The sequence below is a fragment of the Phaenicophaeus curvirostris genome, chromosome 5 (genome assembly GCF_032191515.1).
Source record: "Phaenicophaeus curvirostris isolate KB17595 chromosome 5, BPBGC_Pcur_1.0, whole genome shotgun sequence".
In the NCBI taxonomy this organism is placed as follows: domain Eukaryota; kingdom Metazoa; phylum Chordata; class Aves; order Cuculiformes; family Cuculidae; genus Phaenicophaeus; species Phaenicophaeus curvirostris.
The window spans coordinates 61795622-61816704 of NC_091396.1; the positions used below are offsets into that span (position 1 = coordinate 61795622).

The 21083-nt window shown below is 47.5% G+C and overlaps 1 long non-coding RNA gene across 1 annotated transcript; it reads right to left on the bottom strand.

Moving 5' to 3' along the window:
* Positions 1–7180: 7180 nt before the first annotated feature.
* Positions 7181–21028, bottom strand: LOC138720591 (uncharacterized). Its single transcript, XR_011337432.1, has 4 exons — positions 20888–21028; positions 13886–13936; positions 8219–8372; positions 7181–7642 (listed from the first exon to the last, which is right to left on the bottom strand). It is a non-coding gene; the product is annotated as an uncharacterized lncRNA (long non-coding RNA).
* Between the last annotated feature and the right edge of the window lie 55 nt (positions 21029–21083).

A 21083-nucleotide genomic window follows, 5' to 3' on the forward strand; every position in this document is an offset into this window, starting at 1 on the left:
TGAGAAGGAGTCATCCAATTATGAACTGTCGGTCTTTAGCTAAACCAATCGTGCATGGACACGCAGCTCAGGAAGGGGTATAAGAAGTCTTGTAAAATGAATAGAGATGGGCTTTTGGCCCACAACTTCTACGTGTCATGGATTGCCCCGACCGTGACATCTGGTGACCCTCGACGTGATCACGGCACTTGGACCATGGACCGTGAACTGGAGACCTGTAAGGACTTGGACAACGGATCTGCAGAGCCATGAGTACACAGAGCAGCTGAGCGGTGGAGGAGTGGGGCTCTGGAGCTGCAAGCTGAGCAGTGGAGGAGTGGGGCTCCAGAGCTGCCAGATGAACAGTGGAGGAGTGGGGCTCCAGAGCTGCCAGCTGAGTGGTGAAGGACAAGCTTTTCCAACGCTGCCAGCTGATCGGTGTGGGAGAGAGTCTCCAGAGCTGTTTGCAGAAGAAAGCACCTGGATTGAGGTCAGCTGCTGGGAAATATGGATACTTCCTTAAGTTAGGAGGAGACAACGATCATTTCTATTTGGAAAACGATCTTGCAAAAACGGGGAGTTAAGTTAGAAGAGTCAGACTTGTGAAAAATGCTCCGATGGAGTAAAGAACAGGGATATGAAGCAAGCGCCGTAACGTCCTTTAATGTTACTATCTGGAAGGAGGTGGGCGATAAACCGGTTGACTCTGCTACGTGGGGGGATAAAGACGCAGCAGCACTTTTACCAACATGACGTTGAGCAACAAAGCTGGTGAAAGGGCTGGAGAACAGGCCTTATGAGGAGCGGCTGAGAGAGCTGGGGTTGTTTAGCCTGGAGGAGGCTGAGGGGTGACCTCATTGCTCTCTACAACTACCTGAAAGGACGTTGTAGAGAGGAGGGTGCTGGCCTCTTCTCCCAAGTGACAGGGGACAAGACAAGAGGGAATGGCCTCAAGCTCCGCCAGGGGAGGTTTAGGCTGAACATTAGGAAAAAATTTTTCACAGAAAGGGTCATTGGGCACTGGTAGAGGCTGCCCAGGGAGGTGGTTGAGTCACCTTCCCTGGAGGTGTTTAAGGCACGGGTGGACAAGGTGCTGAGGGATATGGTTTAGTGTTTGGTAGGAACGGTTGGACTCGGTGATCCGGTGGGTCTCTTCCAACCTGGTTATTCTGTGATTCTGTGATTCTGTGATGTCTTCTTTATGAGACCCTGACTGATTTTAAGCTGCAGCGGGACCAGGCAGAGGGCATCGCTCCTGCTCCTGATACCGTACAGCATTTTGCGCCTCCCGTGTCACTCCTTGCAGAGGAACTGATTCCAGGATATAGGCTGGATAACACAGCACGCCCTAGAATTCATGACCTGCGGAGGAGAGGGGAGCTTTGGGATGATTCTGACGATGGGATGTGCACCAGACACCCTTTCACGGCCGGTGGTAAAACTATTTGAATACCTGTAGAGCTGCCAGACAATCCGGGATCGTTGCCATCTGATACCGATAGTATAGTTCTGGTAGAGCCGTCGGCCCCACCACTTTCTCTGTTAGATGAAGGACATGAGCACTGCGTAAATTTGTCAAGGTACCCCCCAGTCCCAGAAGAAAGGCCTGATGAATGGGACGATGAGATGTGTGGGGGTGGGGAGAAAGAGAACGAGCAAAGACAGAGTAGAATGACCATTGGAAAAACTTCTTGGGGGTCCCTCTTGCAGAGGAACATCTCAATTAGGGAATTTGCCTCTGACAAACCAGCTGGATGAGGCTACGCGTGAGCGGATGGCTCAGCGTGCCCTGTTCCTGGAGCAGAAGACGGCTCGGCTATGGCAGGAGATAGAGAAGGCAGAGGAGGAGAAGTACGTGGAAGAGAAGACCCTGGAGCAGAGCGGCTTTGCCTCGGGTACCCTGCTCTGTGACACCTTGCAGCTGCGTCCCTTGTGGGTGATGGCTGCAGTCCTGGTCCTGCCCTTTCGCCTCTGCTGGTGGTTCTGCAGCATGTGGCAAGTCAAGGGGAGGGATGACAAAAAACAAAAAGAGCCGGAAAGAAGTTGTGAAGAGGTTCCGAAGAAGAGCGAGGAGGCGAAGGAACTGGTATCCTCTTTAATCCCTAACACCAGACAGCACTTGTCAAATACTTCCTTCCCTCTGCAGGAACCTCTGCTGCTCCTACACTGCCTCTGCACTGACTCGTACCTAGATGTGCAGAAAATTGCCCGCTGGTTTCATGCAAACATGAAAGCAGCCTGGGAGGCTTTGCCTCAATCGTCCCAATGCACCGTATGGATTCTACCCTCTGGATGCTCCTGCAACTACCAGCTGGAAAGGGACGGACAGATAACCCCAGCCATTGAGATTATCTTTGGAGTGCGGCAAGGCTACTCGGACATCTTCCTGAGCAGCCAGACTTCAGGGACCCCCAGAGCCCCAAGGACAATGTGGTCAGTGACCTACGCCGTGGCAGAGGTGAAGTTCTTCAGGTGGATGGCCAGGCAGGCTCCGACGCCCCGTGTCTACCTCAAATGCCTTCAGACCTGTGCACGCATCTGGGTAGACAGCAACTTGCCCGACTATGCCTACAAGACAGCCGTGATGCACCTCCTGAGCGCTGCACGCCGCTCACGCTGGGACATGGAGGATTTCGTGCCGTGGATGTGGGATATCAGGCGATACCTGCGCCGCTGCGTGGATGAGGGACGCCTCAACCACTTCTTCATTGGCAATGAGAACGTGCCCTGGGACATAATCTTGCCTCCAGGATTCCAAACGGCTGAACCGCTCAACCTCTTCCAGTCCCTCAGACGCCACCCGCGTGCCTGTGCCAGGGCAAGGCGTGAGCTCTGGCAGGTCCGATATCACTTGGCAAGAGTGCTGATCTTTAACCGCTGAAAGAAGACTTCACATACAGAGCTTTGTCTGGGGGTCTCACGGCTGGCGGCACAAGATGGCATCAACCACCTTTCCCAAGGGAAGGCCCCTAGAAACAACTCTGCTGAATTGAAACAAGGACAGTCCCCCAGCAGGAGCAAAGGGCAGACCTGAGCTCACCAAGAGCCTTTCGCCTTTTCGCCCTTTCGCCTCTGCTGGTGGTTCTGCAGCGTGTGGCAAGTCAAGGGGAAGGATGACAAAAAACAAAACGAGCCGGAAAGAAGTTGTGAAGAGGTTCCGTGGACGAGCGAGGAGGCGAAGGAACTGGTATCCTCTTTAATCCCTAACACCAGACAGCGCTTGTCAAATACTTCCTTCCCTCTGCTGGAACAGAGCAGCAGGCGCAGAGGATGCGGTGCTTCCTCCATCACCCAGAGGAAGAGCCCAGAGGGAATCAGACCCTCGGCCTCCTACACCGCCTCTGCACTGACTCGTGCCTAGATGTGCAGAAAATTGCCCGCTGGTTTTATGCAAACATGAAAGCAGCCTGGGAGGCTACACTGGCTTTGAAATGGTTAACAGAGAAGCCGGTTTGGGTGGATCAGTGGCCTCTCAGTTGTGAAAAGCTTATAGCCCTGCAGACTTTGGTAGCAGAACAACTAGCTGCAGGTCATATTGAACCATCCCATAGCCCGTGGAATACCCCAGTGTTTGTGATTAAGAAAAAAATCAGGAAAACGGCGATTATTACATGATTTATTTCGGATCAATGAGGTGATGGCAACAAGGGGAGCTCTTATCATTAAGACCCGAATGAGGGGCTCAGAATTGTTGGCAAGAGACCCAGAAAAAATCGTCTTACTTGTACAGGTAGACGATTTTGAATGGTGTCTAGCTAACAGTTCGGCATTGCAGGCCGCATTAATAAATTATACAGGACAAATGGAGTATCATTTTCCTTCTCATCCGTTATATAAGTTAGGAAGTCAGATTCGTATTGGACAGAAACAATTAAGCCAGAAAGAACCTGTGACAGGTCCTACAGTATTTACAGATGGATCAGGATGCACTGGAAAAGCAGCTGTTGTCTGGTGTGATGGTCACCAGTGGCAACACATAGTCGAGCAGCAAGAAGGTTCCCCTCAGATCGTGGAACTTCGTGCTGTTACATTGGCGTTCCAGCGATTCGCTTGTGCAATGAATATTGTTACAGATTCAGCTCACGTAGCGGGACTAGTCCCGTGACCGGATAAAGCACTTTTGGAATCCCTGCGTAGCACAACCACTATTTCCCCCGGTGTTAAGGTTAAGGTGAAAGACCTGCAAAGTGGACAATAGCCACCTCCGTGTGATTTATTAACCTGGGGAAGAGGGTATGCTTGTGTTTCCACAGATAGTGGCCCTCAGTGGGCTCCTGCTCGCTGTGTTTGGCCTGTTGTGGATGGTCCGTGCAAGTGAAGAACGAATGGTGCCACAACCGAAGCAGATACATCTCCTCTAATATGTCACGCTCTTTTTCTGTTCTAGTTGGTTTTGCTTGTAGGGATCTTTCTAGTTTGTGGGGATAGAGCATGGGGGGTGGAATTCTTTTGAAACTTTAGGATGGGCCATGTGGCTTTGGGGAGCTTATGTCACCGACATCCAACCTAATTAGAAAAAATTATAGCAGCCTGAGTATTGGCACCTGGGGTGGCTACGGTGGCCACCTTAAAAAGCTAATGAACTTGGAATGTTGGCTAGGTAAGCAAACCAATGCTACATTGATCTCACTGAGTGCTTTGTTAACTGATGTTGATAGTGTTAGGTATGCTGTATCACAAAAAAGAACCGTAATAGCTTCTCATTATTAGTCTAAGGACATGAATTTGAAGGCTTTGAGGGAATGTGTTATATCGGATAAGGAGTCGGTGGGTGGAATTAATTGAATGGCTTGCTTAGAGGATGGGGACTGTCGAGGTAGTTATTATATTTGGTAAGATCTAGAATGCTGATTTTGCTCGTTGTTGCGTTTGTGTTACTAACGTTGCCATGTCTTGTGTCTCTGTTGCAAGGGCCCTGCAGCAGAAGGCACAGGCAATTTTTGTAGCAAAATACAAAAAGGGGGAATTGTGGGAAACCTTGGCTGGTCTGGCAAAACTTTCTTCCCTGTGCTGCAAACAGCCATCAGTGTGGGCAGCACCTTCCAAGGCTGCAGTCCCTGTGAAGATGATGCTGTCTACCAGCTGCCTGTGGCCCTGAAGACAGCTCGTGGCCACACCTTCCGCCTGGAGCTGGGAACCACAGGGGAGAAACATCCCCATGAATCACTCCAGGGTTTGGGAAGAGCGGCTGGAAAGCTGCCTGGTGGTGCAGGTTGACAGTGGTTGAACAGGAGGCAGCAGGGGTTCCAGCAGTCAAATCACAGAATCATAGAATCACTGAATCACCAGGTTGGAAAAGACCCACCGGATCATCGAGTCCAACCATTCCTATCAAACACTAACCCATGTCCCTCAGCACCTCGTCCACCCGTCCCTTAAACCCCTCCAGGAAAAGTGACTCAACCCCCTCCCTGGGCAGCCTCTGCCAGTGCCCAATGACCCTTTCCGTGAAAATAATCTTCCTAATTTCCAGCCTGACCCTCGCCTGGCGGAGCTTGAGGCCATTCCCTCTCGTCCTGTCCCCTGTCCCTTGGGAGCAGAGCCCAGCTCCCTGCTCTCCACAACCTCCTCTCAGGGAGCTGCAGAGAGCAATGAGGTCTCCCCTCAGCCTCCTCTTCTCCAGGCTAAACATCCCCAGCTCTCTCAGCTGCTTCTCATCAGGCCTGTTCTCCAGCCCCCTCACCACTCGTCGCTCCAGCCCCGATCCCCCCCTCACCCCACACGCGTGCCCCTCGCCCGCCAATCACGGTGGCGCGCGGGCCCCTCGGCGGCCATGGCGGGCAGGGCCTGAGGGGAGCTGGACGGGAACCCCGGCGGGGGCAGCTTGCAGGGCTCTTTGTACGACACTATGAAGTGAGGTATCACCTGGGGGCTCATTTTAGGGAAAGCCAAACTGATCTGGAAACCCACTCCTGCCATTTGAGGCCTGTTCTCCATGCGGGACTTGTTCATATGCACATATCATGCACATGGCTGGGTGTGACTGCTCTGAGCGGGGCTGCATCTCAGATCATTTGAGCATCAATTCCAAGCCCTTACTGCAAGCGCTCTGTCTCGCCAGCGTCCTCTGAATGAGCCCCTGCTGGTTGTTGCCACAAGTAGGAGGTGGTGGAGCCGTGAGTCAGTCCTGCACGGCTTCGCCTTCGGCACGGATGGGCAGCCTTCTGCAGCCAACACCAGCTGCAAGGCCCCGACACATCCGCAAGAGGTTTGCAGCTGCAGAGGCTTTGCAGCCTGGTAAATGTTATCAGGCCGATGACAGAGAGAAGGGATCAAGTGCAAGCAGGTCTGTGTTAACGCGCTGGGATGGTGGGAATGCTGTTATAGGGAATAAGGACGGAAAAGAAAAAAGGAATGGGATTTGTGCTACAGCCTGGGGCGAGCTATCGAAGCATGCAGCCAGTAGTGGAGGCCGGTTATGTCTGAGACACTCAGGAGCACAGCGGCCATCACCACTACACAGGGAACGAAAGACTCAACCAGCTAAGCCTAGAGCCGAGCACAAAATCAATCAACACGGTTGCAGCTAGAGAGTTGTAAGCTATAACGACAAAGTAGTGCATAAAGCTGAAAAGACAGGCATTGGATTGCGGAGCCAGTGCAAAGCGAGAGCGCTGCGTGAGCTTTTGCAGGTGAAGCAAAGCAGCAGCTCCCTAAGGATACTGTGCTGACAGCGAATGCATTACTGGCGTGTGGCAAAATGACCAAAAACCAGACCAAGCTCCAAAATCAACAGCCAGCTTTTTCCACAAGGGACAGACTATGGGGGTACATTTTCCCCTTGTGCCAAGAAACATCACTCCGGATGTGCAGAGCTGTGCAGAGCTGATTGACTGTATTGTCAAATTCCTGCCTATTGCGCTTTGATTGAAGAGTATATTTGATAATTTAAACTATTGACAAGTTACTGCTTCATGAAGTCTTTATAGGAATTACCTTTGCCCTCCATTTATAAGAGAACAAAGTGCACGTGCTGGAGTCACATTATTAACCGTAGCCTTCAATGCTTTGTCTACCTCTTCCCTTATAAAAGTGTTGGATTCACCAGCTTTGTGCAAAAGGACTTTTACTGCATTATCTAGTTCCTGATCCATGCTCTTTTTCAGGTGGGTGAACAAATCCCCTAAACAGACCACAGCAGCTCGAGAAACCCCTGAGCGTAAATTCTTGACCCGCCCACAGGAAAAACCCAAACAAAGAATAAACAATGTTTATAAAGTATACTTTAAAATCACCAAAGGTTAATGTTTTCCTTCGTAATCTTTAAGCAACAATAAAAGCGATTGAGAAGTACATTTCTAACTTGATTCACAATGTGTAAGAATTCAAATACATGAAAAATGTTAAAAAGTTACAATCTAAACTTCTTCAGTCTCAGCTAACCAGACCAAGGGTCAGTAGCTGAAGCGGGAGCTCCTTTGCTGAATCTCAAACTCATCCTTTTGACGAGGCAAATTGCCCAGAGGTGAGTGCAGCACTGCACTTCAGTGTGCCTACAGCTGAAAAATGCATCTACACACACATAGGCAGCAAAATGGTCCCATAGCACAATTTAACCTCTTGAGCCACAGCCGGACTTGTTTCGTGCAGCTTGGCCATCAGAACAGTCGCCTGGTAGGCAGACAAGCATCTGACAAAGTTCAGGCCTTTGATCTTCTTCTCCCTATAGTGAGAAAAGATTTAAATTCAAAACATTTGCAAGTTTTCATAAAAATGTCGAAGCAGAGAATTCTGAGAAACCAAAGAGCGAAGAAATCGGATTGTAAAACAGAGCAATGCAGGAAATTCTTTAAAAGTTAGTCTTTCTTTTAATGTGGTAGCAGGACTATTCTATCATAGAGGTCTCTCAGCTCTCTCTTGCTTCCACCTCCCTTTAAACACCACAGTGATTCCTTCCCCAAGCTTAAACAGCAGCAGCACTGTAACGCTCTTTCACCAGGCAGAGCCCAGTGAAGCCTCATATTCCACAGACAGTGGGAAGAAAGATTGTTAGGGCCCTCTCCAAAGCAGTGCTTAAACATCAGCATTCCTACAAGGCTCTGGAAGCCGAGCTGGGAAGCTCACCACAGTGACAGTTCAATCCAGCTTTGGACTCAAAACATTTTTCTCCTATAACCCTTCCAATCTCCCTCACTGTCTTTGATGTTAGAGCCATTCTGCTGGGCTTTTTATAGAGCACGTTATCAAAATAAACACCTTCTACGTGACGCTGTGGTTGTAGACAGCTGTTTACACCTACCAGTCATCATCAGCTAAAAAGGCCAAGGCCTCTGCCAGCACCACCTCTGGCTTTGAAAAGGGCTGCAGCTCCGATGGGTCCATGATTTCTGGGCTATGTGTGACCAAGGGGGTCTGATCCTTGTAGTGTTCTCGTGCCCCAAGAGAAACGTCATCTGCACAGTTAGGAAGTAAAACAAATAATCACATTCATCATCCCAAGACACTCATATGATACGTGTTTGTATGACACTATGAAGCAAGGTGTTACATGCTCATTAGTTATTTTGGTGGTCTTTAAAAATAAAAAAAAAACCTTATGCGTTATGTTAGGACACAGATTTTACCTTCTCTTTCTCTGCCTGGGGTCTTAACTTCTTGAGTTTTGCTGGGAATTGAACTCTTGTTTCCATAGAACTATCAATACTGGCACCCAGATTTATTTCCTGAGTCAGTAAGAGCCATTAGAGTCTATCATTACATTGATGTAGTTCATTTCTTTTTTCCTGTGTTTATGATTTGGTATTTCTCAACACAGAATTTCCCTGGAGTTGACCCTACAGTCATCCGGTATTGGTTTCCATTGGCTTCCCTTGACGCAAATCTTTAGGCTTGGCTCTCCCAGGTAATCTCATATTACCAGCAGGCTCTAGCTCCTCAGAAATCCTCGTCTTGTCTGGTCAGCTCCAAATATTCTGAACAGTTTGGGCAAACCATCTGGAGGTCCTGCTTGATAATATCTCTGCGGTGAAAAATTATTATTTCTATATTTTCTTCCCTCTCTTAAAAAAACTGCAATTCCTGACAGGGATTCCTTCTTCCCCCACGGTAATGTCATTTCTTAAAGAACTTTCTGGTGGAGCAGGAGGAAGAGGAAGGGAAGGAGGAAGTGTGGGGCAGGAGGAGGTAGGAAGTGAAGATGACCCCTATGATAGGACGGAACTGGCACGGCTTTTGAAAAGCGCATTGAGGATCCAGTGCAGAACCCAGGCAGCGTGTGAAAGGTGGCAGAAGAGCCGGTGGTGACTTCCTCTATGCTTTCACATTGCTCTTCTCCAACACTTTCTCCCTTGTGTCGCAGCCAGCCAGCAGAGTGACCGAAGCCTTTGAAGGTTGACGTCCTCATGAGGATGATGCTGTCTAGCACATGCATTCTCTCCTTGGGCACACATTCCACTTTGATCTGGGCACGGTGCATGAGGTGTCGGCGAAGGATTCCTGCATCTGTGTGTAGCCGGAGGACACCTGCAGGAGGGAGAGGCTGCTGGAGAACATGTTGTGCTTCCTCTGGTATGCTGAGGATTCGCTGAATCATTTTTATTCATCATCACTTTATTACCCCCCTAACCATGCAATGGTGCTGCTTTCTTCTTACCACCACAAACTCTGGGCTCCTGACACCTTCAAGAGGACTGTCCTCAATGGGACTGACATTTCACAGGGAGAGCGGCAACTCAGACATCCTCCTAAGCATTTGGTAGAACAAGGCTGGATTTACCAGCTTCTCCTTTCTCCCTGATAGGCTTATCCTTTTCAAGGAGCATTTGGTCCTATTCATCCTTCCCAGGTCCTTAGGACTTTAAGCTTTTGCCCTTAGAGCGTCCTTAGCAGGAAATGTACCGCTTGGAGTAGCTAGGGCACGTCTGTGGGAGCTGTCTTGCTGTTTCGCTCTGGATATTTATCACACACAGAGTTGGGCGATGATCCCAGGGTGTGGTCAGGAACGGAATTAAATCCTTTGGGATTACTCCTTTGGCTGGTCACAAGCAGCGTTGTCCAGGGCTCAGTGTTGGGGCCAGTCTTGTTGAAGGTCTCTATTATTCATCTGGATGAGGGGATTGAGTGCTGCCTAAGTACGTTTGCAGATGACACCAAATCCGGTGGGAGCGTTGACATGCTTGAGGGCAAGAAGCCTCTCCAGTGGGATGTGGACAGGCTGGATTATGGGCCAAGGTGGATTCAAAGGGGATCAACAAGGCAGCATACCAGGGCCAGCACTTCGGTCAAAATCAACCCCATGAATCACTCCAGGGTTTGGGAAGAGTGGCTGGAAAGCTGCCTCGTGGAAAAGCACCTGGTGGTGCAGGTTGACAGCGGCTGAACAGGAGGCAGCAGGGGGTCCAGTGGCCAAGAAGGCCAAGAGCATCCTGGCGTGGGTCAGAAATGGTGTGGCCAGCAGGAGCAGGGAAGGGATGTGTGCCCTGCTGGCTGCCCGGGACACCTGAAAGTCGCTGACCGGGGGGGTGAAGGCTGGGGCTGGGTGGGGGGCGAGCCCGTGGTGTGCTCCGGTGCCAGTGACATCACAAAGGACAGGGGACCACGGGGCAGGTTATAAGGCACTGGCACGCAGCCCTGGCCATTGTGGCGTGGGAGAGTGGTGAGTGCACATGTAGGGGGAGGCTGGGCTGGACGAGGGCTGGGGCAGAACCGTGGGTCCCAGGGAGGGTCGGTTCTGCCCCAGCACCGAGGCCCCAGCCGCTCGCAGGAGCACCTTGGGCAGGGCGCGGTTCAAAGGCATCACTGCCTCCCAGCTGCCTCGTCCCCACTCCTGCCTGCCCCAAAGGTCCCTCTCCCCTGCCACCAGCTCCCTCCAGGACAGCCCCTCTGAACCCCTCTTCTCCCTCCTCCTGGAGGCCATGGCTGCCACAGCATTCCTCGTCCGTGTGTTCCTACCCCTCATCTCGAGCCTGCGGATGGCTGGTGATGAGCTGGATGAGACTACGCGTGAGCGGATGGCTCAGCGTGACCTGTTCCTGGAGCATGAGATGGCTCGGCTATGGCTGGAGATAGAGAAGGCACAGGAGAAGCACGTGGAAGAGAAGACCCCGGAGCAGAGTGACTTTGCCTCGGGAACCGTGCTCTCTGACACCTTGCAGAAGTGGCACTTCTGGGTGATTGCTGCAGTCCTGGTTGTGCTCATTTATTACGGCTATTGGTTAATTTGCCTGCTGCAGCTGCATCCCTTGTTGGTGATTGCTGCAGTCCTGGTCCTGCCCTTTCGCCTCTGCTGGTGGTTCTGCAGCATGTGGCAAGTCAAGGGGAATGATGACAGAAACAAAAAGAGCCGGAAAGAAGTTGTGAAGAGGTTCAGAAGATGAGTGAGGAGGTGAAGGAACTGGTATCCTCTCGAACCTAGATGTGCAGAAAATTGCCCGCTGGTTTCATGCAAACATGAAAGCAGCCTGGGAGGCTTTGCCTCAATCGTCCCAATGCACCGTATGGATTCTACCCTCCGGATGCTCCTGCAACTACCAGCTGGAAAGGGATGGACAGATAACCCCAGCCACTGAGATTATCTTTGGAGTGCGGCAAGGCTACTCGGACATCTTCCTGAGCAGCCAGACTCCAGGGACCCCCAGAGCCCCAAGGACAATGTGGTCAGTGACCTACGCCGTGGCAGAGGTGAAGTTCTTCAGGTGGATGGCCAGGCAGGCTCCGACGCCCCGTGTCTACCTCAAATGCCTTCAGACCTGTGCACGCATCTGGGTAGGCAGCAACTTGCCCGACTATGCCTACAAGACAGCCGTGATGCACCTCCTGAGCGCTGCACGCCGCTCACGCTGGGACATGGAGGATTTTGTGCCGTGGATGTGGGATATCAGGCGATACCAGCGCTGCTGCGTGGATGAGGGACGCCTCAACCACTTCTTCATTGGCAATGAGAACATGCCCTGGGACATAATCTTGCCTCCGGGATTCCGAACGGCTGAACCGCTCAACCTCTTCCAGTCCCTCAGACGCCACCCGCGTGCCTGTGCCAGGGCAAGGCGTGAGCTCTGGCAGGTCCGATATCACTTGGCAAGAGTGCTGATCTTTAACTGCTGAAAGAAGACTTCACATACAGAGCTTTGTCTGGGGGTCTCACGGCTGGCGGCACAAGATGGCATCAACCACCTTTCCCAAGGGAAGGCCCCTAGAAACAACTCTGCTGAATTGAAACAAGGACAGTCCCCCAGCAGGAGCAAAGGGCAGACCTGAGCTCACCAAGAGGAGACAATGAAGAAGGAGATAAGAGAAAGAGCATCAGAGGGTTCTGAAGACCCAAACACATTGTTTATTGGCACAGGAAATATCAGGGAATAATTAAATGAAGTTACTACATTAAATATCGTCTTTCCCAAGAAACAGAACAGTTCCTCAGGTGTGAAAACCACAAGTTGAAGGAAAGGTAAAGGGATTTCAACTGCTAGAGTGGCAGAAATTCTCTGAAGGTTGAATACAAAGGACTGAGAATACGAACAGCAGCGCTATCAGCCTTTGTTGACACTCTGTAAACACACTTCTGAAGTGGATCAGACAAGACACTAAAAGTGCTTCTCCTGTGTCCAGTAAATCCTTCACCTTACCATCAAAAATGCAAGAGAAGATTGCTTTCTAGATCCCTACTCAATTCCAAGAAAAGATCTTGGGAAACTTGAACTGGAGATCCTATTCTTGTCCCTTAAAACTTATTCCCAAGTTTTTCCCACGGAAACTTCGAACCTGAAGCTATTTCTCTATCACAAACATCAGGCAGCACAGTACAAATCCAATGCAGTTGCAAAATCAAATCTAGTATTGCAAAGTGTTTCACAGCTACCGATCTGCAACAAGTGGCCTGTGCTCCAGATCCCTACTGGGGTGTGACAGCCCCAGCTGGTCTTCCTGACGCAAATTCTCCTGCTGGAACAGGTATTCCCAGGCAAGCAGGAACTGATGCGTTGCTCAAAGCAAGCTTGAGCAGTTTAATAAAAGGAACTGATACAGTGCAGTTTTGGTCAGCATTAGGCTTTCCTTCCAAATGCCACACAAAATTCTCCAGAGTATTTATTTCCCAAGGCTACCTCCACGTACTTCTCTAAGGCAACACAAGTAAAACACAGCAGCCTAATGAACTGGTGCTCCTCAACCAAACCACTCCACCCACCCACCCACCATGCTCTTAACCCATCCAACTAAAGCTAAAACAAGAACTAGGAGAAAGTATACTCCATGATTTAGGAATACTAGGATCAGTAACTGACACCCTAATGCTCTTCAGGCCTCCTGAAAATTTACACCCATCTGGTATAACATATTACTGCATCTGGTTCACAAATTATCCTTCCCCCTGCCTCCAAACAACTGACAATGTCAAAGCACTATAAGCGACGCTTTCACAGCTTCATGCACTTTCACAAGCACATGCTAAGAGCATCCATATAGTCATGAAAAGCAGCAGTATTCCCTGCGACAAATCATGGTCAGCCTTTTTTGGGAGGCTGCTTTCCTTCTCCATGCAGAAACCCCCATATCAGCAGAATGTTTTCCGACAGCAGCATCCCATACACCAGCACACATTCCACAGTGATCTGCTTACTTTCATGTCATCAGGATAACTTAACTCTTAGTGTTTTCCCTTTGTAAAACTGAATTATTTGATCCGATTTCTGCGTCAGTACTGATGTTAGCAGTTCACTCCAGCTTGAGTTCCTCTAACTCTTCCTTTAAACATAAATCCCATGGGTACCCAGTAATTTCGAAAAACCCTAACTAGGCACTACACAATGAGCAACAAGAAGAGTTTCAAAGAAACGGAATTACATCAAAAAGGACCTCTACTCAGAAAAAGAACTGGAAGGAAAAACTTTCATTGAAATCATCTACGTTTGAGATCAGAGAAGACCATGCAAGTATTTCGCAAGTTAATGCTTTCACTGATTTATCTTACCTTTCTAGTTATGAAGTCAAATTTTGTGTCACACTGCATACATCTTGGTCACTAGAAAACAGTACAAAATAAGATTAATCTGCAAGATTTCTAAACCTTTAATCCTGCTCCCATATATAGAGACTGAGTTTTATATTATGCCCCACAAAGAAACACCCCCAGCACATTGTTATCTATCTTCTCACCACGAATAGTTTTAATTTCCTTTAATGCTGATGCAGCAAAATAACATAATTTCCATTTGTAAGACAAAAAAAAAAAAAAAAGCTGCCAAATGCATTCACCCCAAGGAATACTAATTCTTGCCAGCTGTAAAAACTATATTTCAGAAGTACTTATGCTTAATTATGTTTCACTATCCAGACACATACTCTACTGTCAACTGTTTGTAAGTTGATCTCCTCACTGTACTATACTGTGATGCTCTGTTGACTCTCTGAAAGTGTTTAGAAATTTTAATGGTCTCAATACTGACACACTTTTGAAACACGCTAGGAGATAGCTGGCTTGCTTCCAAGCCACTAAGACTTCATTGTTATTCCAGTTACAAAATGTTACTTCCTGAAATATCTCTTTCCTAAAACAATCCTACACTCACGCTTCTCCCAAAAGAAAAGCCCAGAACAAATTGAAGAAGTTTTTTTCTCTCTCCCTCTCAACTAGACTAGAGTTTAAGGGGTGGCAGTTTTGATTTTCTAAACTACCAGAAATGATCAGTGGTCATTAGACAATTACATTTTTCTATACAGAAAGGCACCTACCAGAGAGCTGATATTCAGCTGTTAGATCCCTGGATTTGCACAAATGTTTTAAATATTTCTATCCACCATATCAAAAAACACTCTCTAAGGCTTATAAAGCAATTATTGCAAGATTTATTTGCAAAGACTAATGCAAAATTATGCCTGGCATCTGAACCAGGAGAACGTGGTTAGATCCTACAGGAAGCTTTATAACTTTAGAAATCAACTCTTAAAACCAGACCATGTCAGACTTCAGCAGAATGTCACCTTAAAAATCATGCCCTAAGCTGAGTAGATGCTATTTGCTAAACACACAGTAACCACCATTTTCCTTTAATTAACATATTTCAATAATTAACCCGTTATAGTTTATAAATTCCTTCAGGTTACAAGATCTTATGTAGTTTATATCGGGGACTTTGGCTTCAGCAGATACCCAATCTCTGTCACTAGTACAACAGCTACAGCCAAGAAAATATTGCAGCAGTTACATTAAAAATTCTCTAAAACTTCTCATTTTCTTGTGAAGTGCAAGACTGTTAATAATTTACAGCAGTTTATATGAACCGTTCTGATGTTTAAACGGAAGTTTAAGAAATTAGAGTAACTGAACTCTCTGTAACAGAACGTTGTTCCTTCCAATTCATGTCACAATAAGCTGTTTCTAAATGCAAATGAGAACTACAAGTGTTCCTGTATTGTTTCAAAGGGCCCACGGAACTAAGGCACTGAACCACTTCTCTTCACCACAGCTGTAGAACAGCTCATTCAAACACCCACTGATGAATAAACTTCAACATAAAACACCCTCAGCAATCCTGAGGTTTTGTCTCTGTAACAAGTAGTACTCCACAGCCAATACCACATTTTACTCGACATTGATCTTGATTTACTATATTAATTTTTTACATTTGTAGCTCCATAGCTTGTCTGGGAGCCAGACCTGGGAAGAATTTTAGTATACTTTGAATTTACCTGGAGTCCAGCTCAACTTGTTAATGAAAACAGGTTTGTTTTGTTCTGGGGGTTTTTTTTGGTTTTTTTTTTTTTGTCAGAAGTTAAGCACAAACTGGGTGGCAGGGAGGGGAGCACTCTTCTAAATCCTGTCTTAAAAAGATTCCATACAAATTGTTATACTAAACATACAAGTTGCTTTTCAGTGAGAAACAAAGTCATCCATTCTCTTACTTAATAGAAGCTCCATACAAAAACATTTCTGAATTACAGAGCTATCTTGATAATACTGCCTGAAACAGAGCGAACAATCCACAAGTGAAGTGGCATATGGCAGCAGGCACTAGGGAGATTTTCCTACAAAAACATTCTAACACAAGCTGGCCCAATACACCACGCCTTCAAGGCAGCCAAAACCGAACAAGCCCATTTGCACAACACCGATTTTTCCTTTGCCTAGAAACAGCTCTCTATTGAAGAATATCTTGAATTCTTCCTATCCATCCATATGATGATGTAATTAGGAAGTACATGAGTACTGAATTAAGTTTTATAACTTCAAGATTTTTTTTAATCACATTTACAAAGAAGAAAGCGTGATGTTGGAGTTACTCTTCGAGTCTTCAAGAGACAGATGTTTTAAAACTACTGCAAACCTGATTTTTTTTGGAAAGCAGAAACAACAAGATATGAAATAAGGAATTAAATTAAAATGCACATCATTAGTATATTCATCTTGCATATAATCAACATACCATAAATACCAATATTGGATTACTTGATATAATAGGAAGAAAATGAAGGACATCCAGCAGTTCTTGGCTCTTGTTTTTAAATTAGAAAACACTGACAGCTAGTTCATTACAAATGGAGTGGAACTTCTCAGGCACTTGCTGGAGTCTGGTAAGAAATTTGTGTAACACAGTGGATGCAGCCAGAGGTGAGAATACTGTTGGTGGACTGGAAGCTATGGTTATGCTTCACACGCTTTATTTGCATAGACACCAACAAAGCCACTCAAGAAGCGAAGCAAGGTAGCACCCAGTTAAGCTTGTTAACATGGTGAACCTTTGCAAAGCTGAAAGTTCACAAGCTTATCAAATCACACCTTGTAACACACCCAACTAAAACAGCTGATGCCAGAGTAGAAGACAGCCCAGCACAAACATAGCAGATAAAGTTTACGATGCTCTCCGATATTATAACTGAACAGAGCCAATTCACTGCCTGGGCAACAGGCGTTTGCCAGCAGTCCAAGCGCAGCTCCATTGCATAACTCGTGCTGACTCAGCCCAAGCCAACAGAAGAGCCAGCGACAAGAAGCTCAGTTCCCACTGCCAGCGATCCAGAAGCCCTAGGGAATCACTTTCACCATATCTGTGATCATCTCTTGCCCAGCGCGGTACCAAGGCATGCAGTGTTCCCCAGCCACACGAAGATCTGGGACGCAACTGGATGCCATGAGGCTCAGCCACCTCTGCATGACAGCATACAAGTTTTATTCCATTTGCAGTCTAAGATTCCCTCAGTAGGAATCTCATCAGTTGAGCTTTGCTGGTGACCAACAAAGAAATTCCAGATTAGAAAAGGCAGTGACCAACATTTTAAGCTTTATCTGAAATTTAATGATACTCAGCACAAATTTTCATATTATTTTCCACCTCAATCCATTACTTATATTGCAAATACGACTAACAAAAGGAAAGCTTTCTGTAGTCCTCTTTTGGTCTTAGACTTCAAACTCCTGAAAATAACTGGTATGTTAAAACTTTACAATCTTGTGACATAAAATTGAAGCGCATTTCCAAAATAGAAATTTCACAACACTACTAACCGCCAGCACTTTTAGGTGGCTTTACTTTTAAAAAATAAGCCAGTAGGCACCTCCTGCCTAAGGAAAACAAAACTACTGAATTTGTGTGTGTTACTGGCTGCACAGCAGAAGCCAAAGTATTTGAAAAGCCAGAGCAACATTTGCCGATGCTAATCTCGGACAAGGAACACATTTTTTCACTTACATCTAACATGGTAGCAAGAACAAGTGTTCTTTCTGAAAATCATTAACTAGATAGCATTATCCCTTTAGAATTTAATTTTAGTAATAAAAGCATGCGTTTTATAAGCTTCCCTGTGTACTGTGTACCTGTTTTACTTTAAGAAAAAGTTTGTAACACATTTGGTAATCATTAGCTGAAGGGAGGTCAGAACTTCAAATACACCTTAAGAGATCTAGTAAAAAAACTTTTTACAATATAACAATAATGCAAGATTAAGAATACCAAGTAAGAAATGCATTTAAAAAGTTTGCCTAGAGTTCACTTCCTCTCAAAAGCAAAGGTCACTAGTCTGATGAAAAGGTAACCTTCGGTCCCACATCAACACGCTCAGCCTCCTGACCAAGAGCCTACAGGCAAAAAGGTGAATTTTGAGAAGGAACAGGGGCAGCACAACTGCAACATATTATTCAAACTACAAACACACAGACCAATATATCTAAAATACACAGGCTTAATTCTTAAATATATCTAACTAGTTTAAATGAATCCTACCACAATCTTCAAACAACCTTTAGTTGAACTGAAGTGGCACGATGCATTAGATTGAGTTAAAAGCACCTTACTTTTATGAAATGAAGCTAGGCTGCTATAACGAAGGACTACTGAAACATAAAACTACATTTCAGAAGGTCAGGGATAAAACACATTTCTATTCAACTGTTCTACTAATTATATCCAATGATGCTGATGATGCCAGGCATTAGTTTCCAGGTGGCACAGGTCACTGCACACAGGGCACAGCAAGTCACCCACACAGCAAAAGCAGACTCCGCTCAACACACAAGGAAACTGCTTACACAGTAACTGCTCAGACTTTGCTACACACTCCCTGATAAATACACACCCATCTACAACACACTCAGGGACAGGTATGGTACCAGCAGGGTGGCAGTCCCAGAAGCTGAGAACAAACTCATTCGGATGACACTGCTCTTGTCACCAAAAATTTTCTTATATATACTTCACATAAGACAGACACCCAGCTGCTACTGATGACAGGAGAAGGTTTCTTATGCTCTAAGCACGGAAGAGAATAAATTTGAGAAAACTCCCACCTGATACTTTAACACACTCCTTGTTAAAGTAAATAGAAAAAGTCACTTTCCAAAAGTGGGGTGTTATTTTGGACAAGACCCGACACTGTCTTACTAGCCATACACCTCAGGGCAGTTAGTCAGTCTCAGTTGCTTGAGCAGCAGAAGCTGTGCTAGCAGAGCAAGCCTCCAGCATCATCACTTTTACAAAGAACTTTTTGCCTCCAGAGATACCAGGCAGCAGCAAAATTTCCTTCCTCATTCCTAACCAAGGAGGACATAGCGTTCCTATACAAAACAGACCAACTGTGTCAGTCTCTGGCAAAGAATGGCTTCGTTTAATGACTCCCTGCTTAAATTCGCATTGGTTCATCAAAAATAAATCATAATTCCAGCCACATTTAAATGCGCTGACACATATCCACACTGCAGAATGCTGGCAATAAATAAACAAACAACTGGTTCTAAAAGTTGTATTAGCATCTAAGCTGTTGGGACTGCTACATAATGCATATTGCATGAAATTTAATGTAACATCACGATCATACAGTTTACTTGGAAAGCATTTACAGGCAAAGTTGACTGAAACTTATTTGAGGGTGATTTAACTCACAGCAGGAGCCAGAGGGGCTGTTCTAACTCAGCCTCATTGACTTAACTCTGTGGAGCTTTTTTAAGTCAACAAGGTCTTCAGAAGCACTTAAAGGGATGGTTTCAGTAAACACTAAGGCTGCAGAGCTTACTTTGCTTTTAACTCATTAAGTCCCTTGCTAATTTCAGTGTCAGGGCTGCAGGTCCCTGAAGAACAAGTCCCACTCTTTTCACAAAATCAGAGAACGGTTTGTGTTGGAAGGGACCACGAAGGTCATCCAGTCCAACCGAACCTCCCTTCATCTTCATGCAATAGGACATCTTCAATCAGATCAGGCTGTTCACAGCACCACCCAACCTGACCTTGATTGTTTCCAGGGATGGGGCATCCAGCACCTCTGGGCAACCTGTTCCCAGTGCTTCACCACCCTCAGCATAAAAAATGCCTTCTTAATATCTAGTCTAAACTTCTCTTCAGTTTAAAGCCATGACCCTTATCCTTTTACTATAGGCCTTGCTAAAACTTTATCCCCATCTTTCTTATAAGTCCCTTTTAAGTATTGAAAGGCTGCAATAAGGTCTCCCAGGAGACTTCTCCAAACTGAACAACCCCGACTCCCTCAGCCTCTCTTCACAGGGAAGAGGCTTCAGCGCCCTGATCATTGTGGTGGCTTCCTTTCCACCTGCTCCAACAGCTCCATGTCCTTCCTGTGATCAGGGCTCCAGAGCTGGACGCAGGACTCCCTGTGAGGTCTTACCAGAACAGAGTAGAGGGGCAGAAACCCCTCCCATGACCTGCCAGTCCATTAATAGAATCATAGAACAGCTTGGGTTGGAATTCACCTCAAAGCCTACCCAGTTCCAACCAGGCTGCCCAAGGCCCCATACAATCCATCCTTGAACACCTCGAGGGATGGGGCAGCCACAGCTTCCCTGGGCAACCTGCGCCAGTGCCTCACCACCCTCAGTGTGAAGAAATTCTTCCTAATGTCTAATCTAAACCCTCCCCCCCACCGCAGTTTAAACCCATTCTCTCTCATCCTATCACTCTATGCTCTTATAAAAAGTCCCTCCCCAGCCCTGTTGGAAACTGCTCCAAGGTCTCCCTGTAGACCTGTGTTCTCCTGGCTGAAGAACCCCATCTTTCTCAGCCTGTCCTCATATGGAAGGTGCTCCAGCCCTCTGATCATCTTTGTAGCCTCCTCTGGACCTGTTCCAGCAACTCCATCTCCTTGTTATGTTGAGGACTCCAGCACTGGACACAGTACTCCAGGTGAGGTCTCACAAGAGAGGAACACAGGGGCAGAACCCCCTCCCTCGCCCTGCTGGCCACGCTCCTTTGGATGCAGCCCGGGGCACCCTCTGGGCTCTGAGCGCACACTGCCGGCTCCTGCCCACACTCCCGTCAAGCAGCACCTCAAGTCCTTCTCCGCAGGACCGCTTTCAGTCGCATCATTCCCCACCCCGCACTGAAACCGAGCACTGCCCCGACCCGGTGCGGGACGTGGCACTCGGCCTTGCTGACCCTCCCGAGGCCCAACACCCAACGCCTCCCAAGGAGATCAAGGCCCCGCGGCTCTCAGCCGCCCCGACCCGGGTCCCCCCCGGGGCCGCCCCCGCTACCTCTTTATCGGGCACACAGGGCGGCTCCTCCAAGCCGAAGAGGCTGCGTGCGGAGCGGCGCTCGGGCACCATGCGCAGCCCGCTGGGCGAGCGCACCAGCCGCTTGGGGTCGCGGGCCTCGCCACCCGACATCTTCCCCCCGCGGCGCTGCCAATTTGGGGGGAAAGGGGGGGGGGGGGGAAGGTGTGGGCAAGGA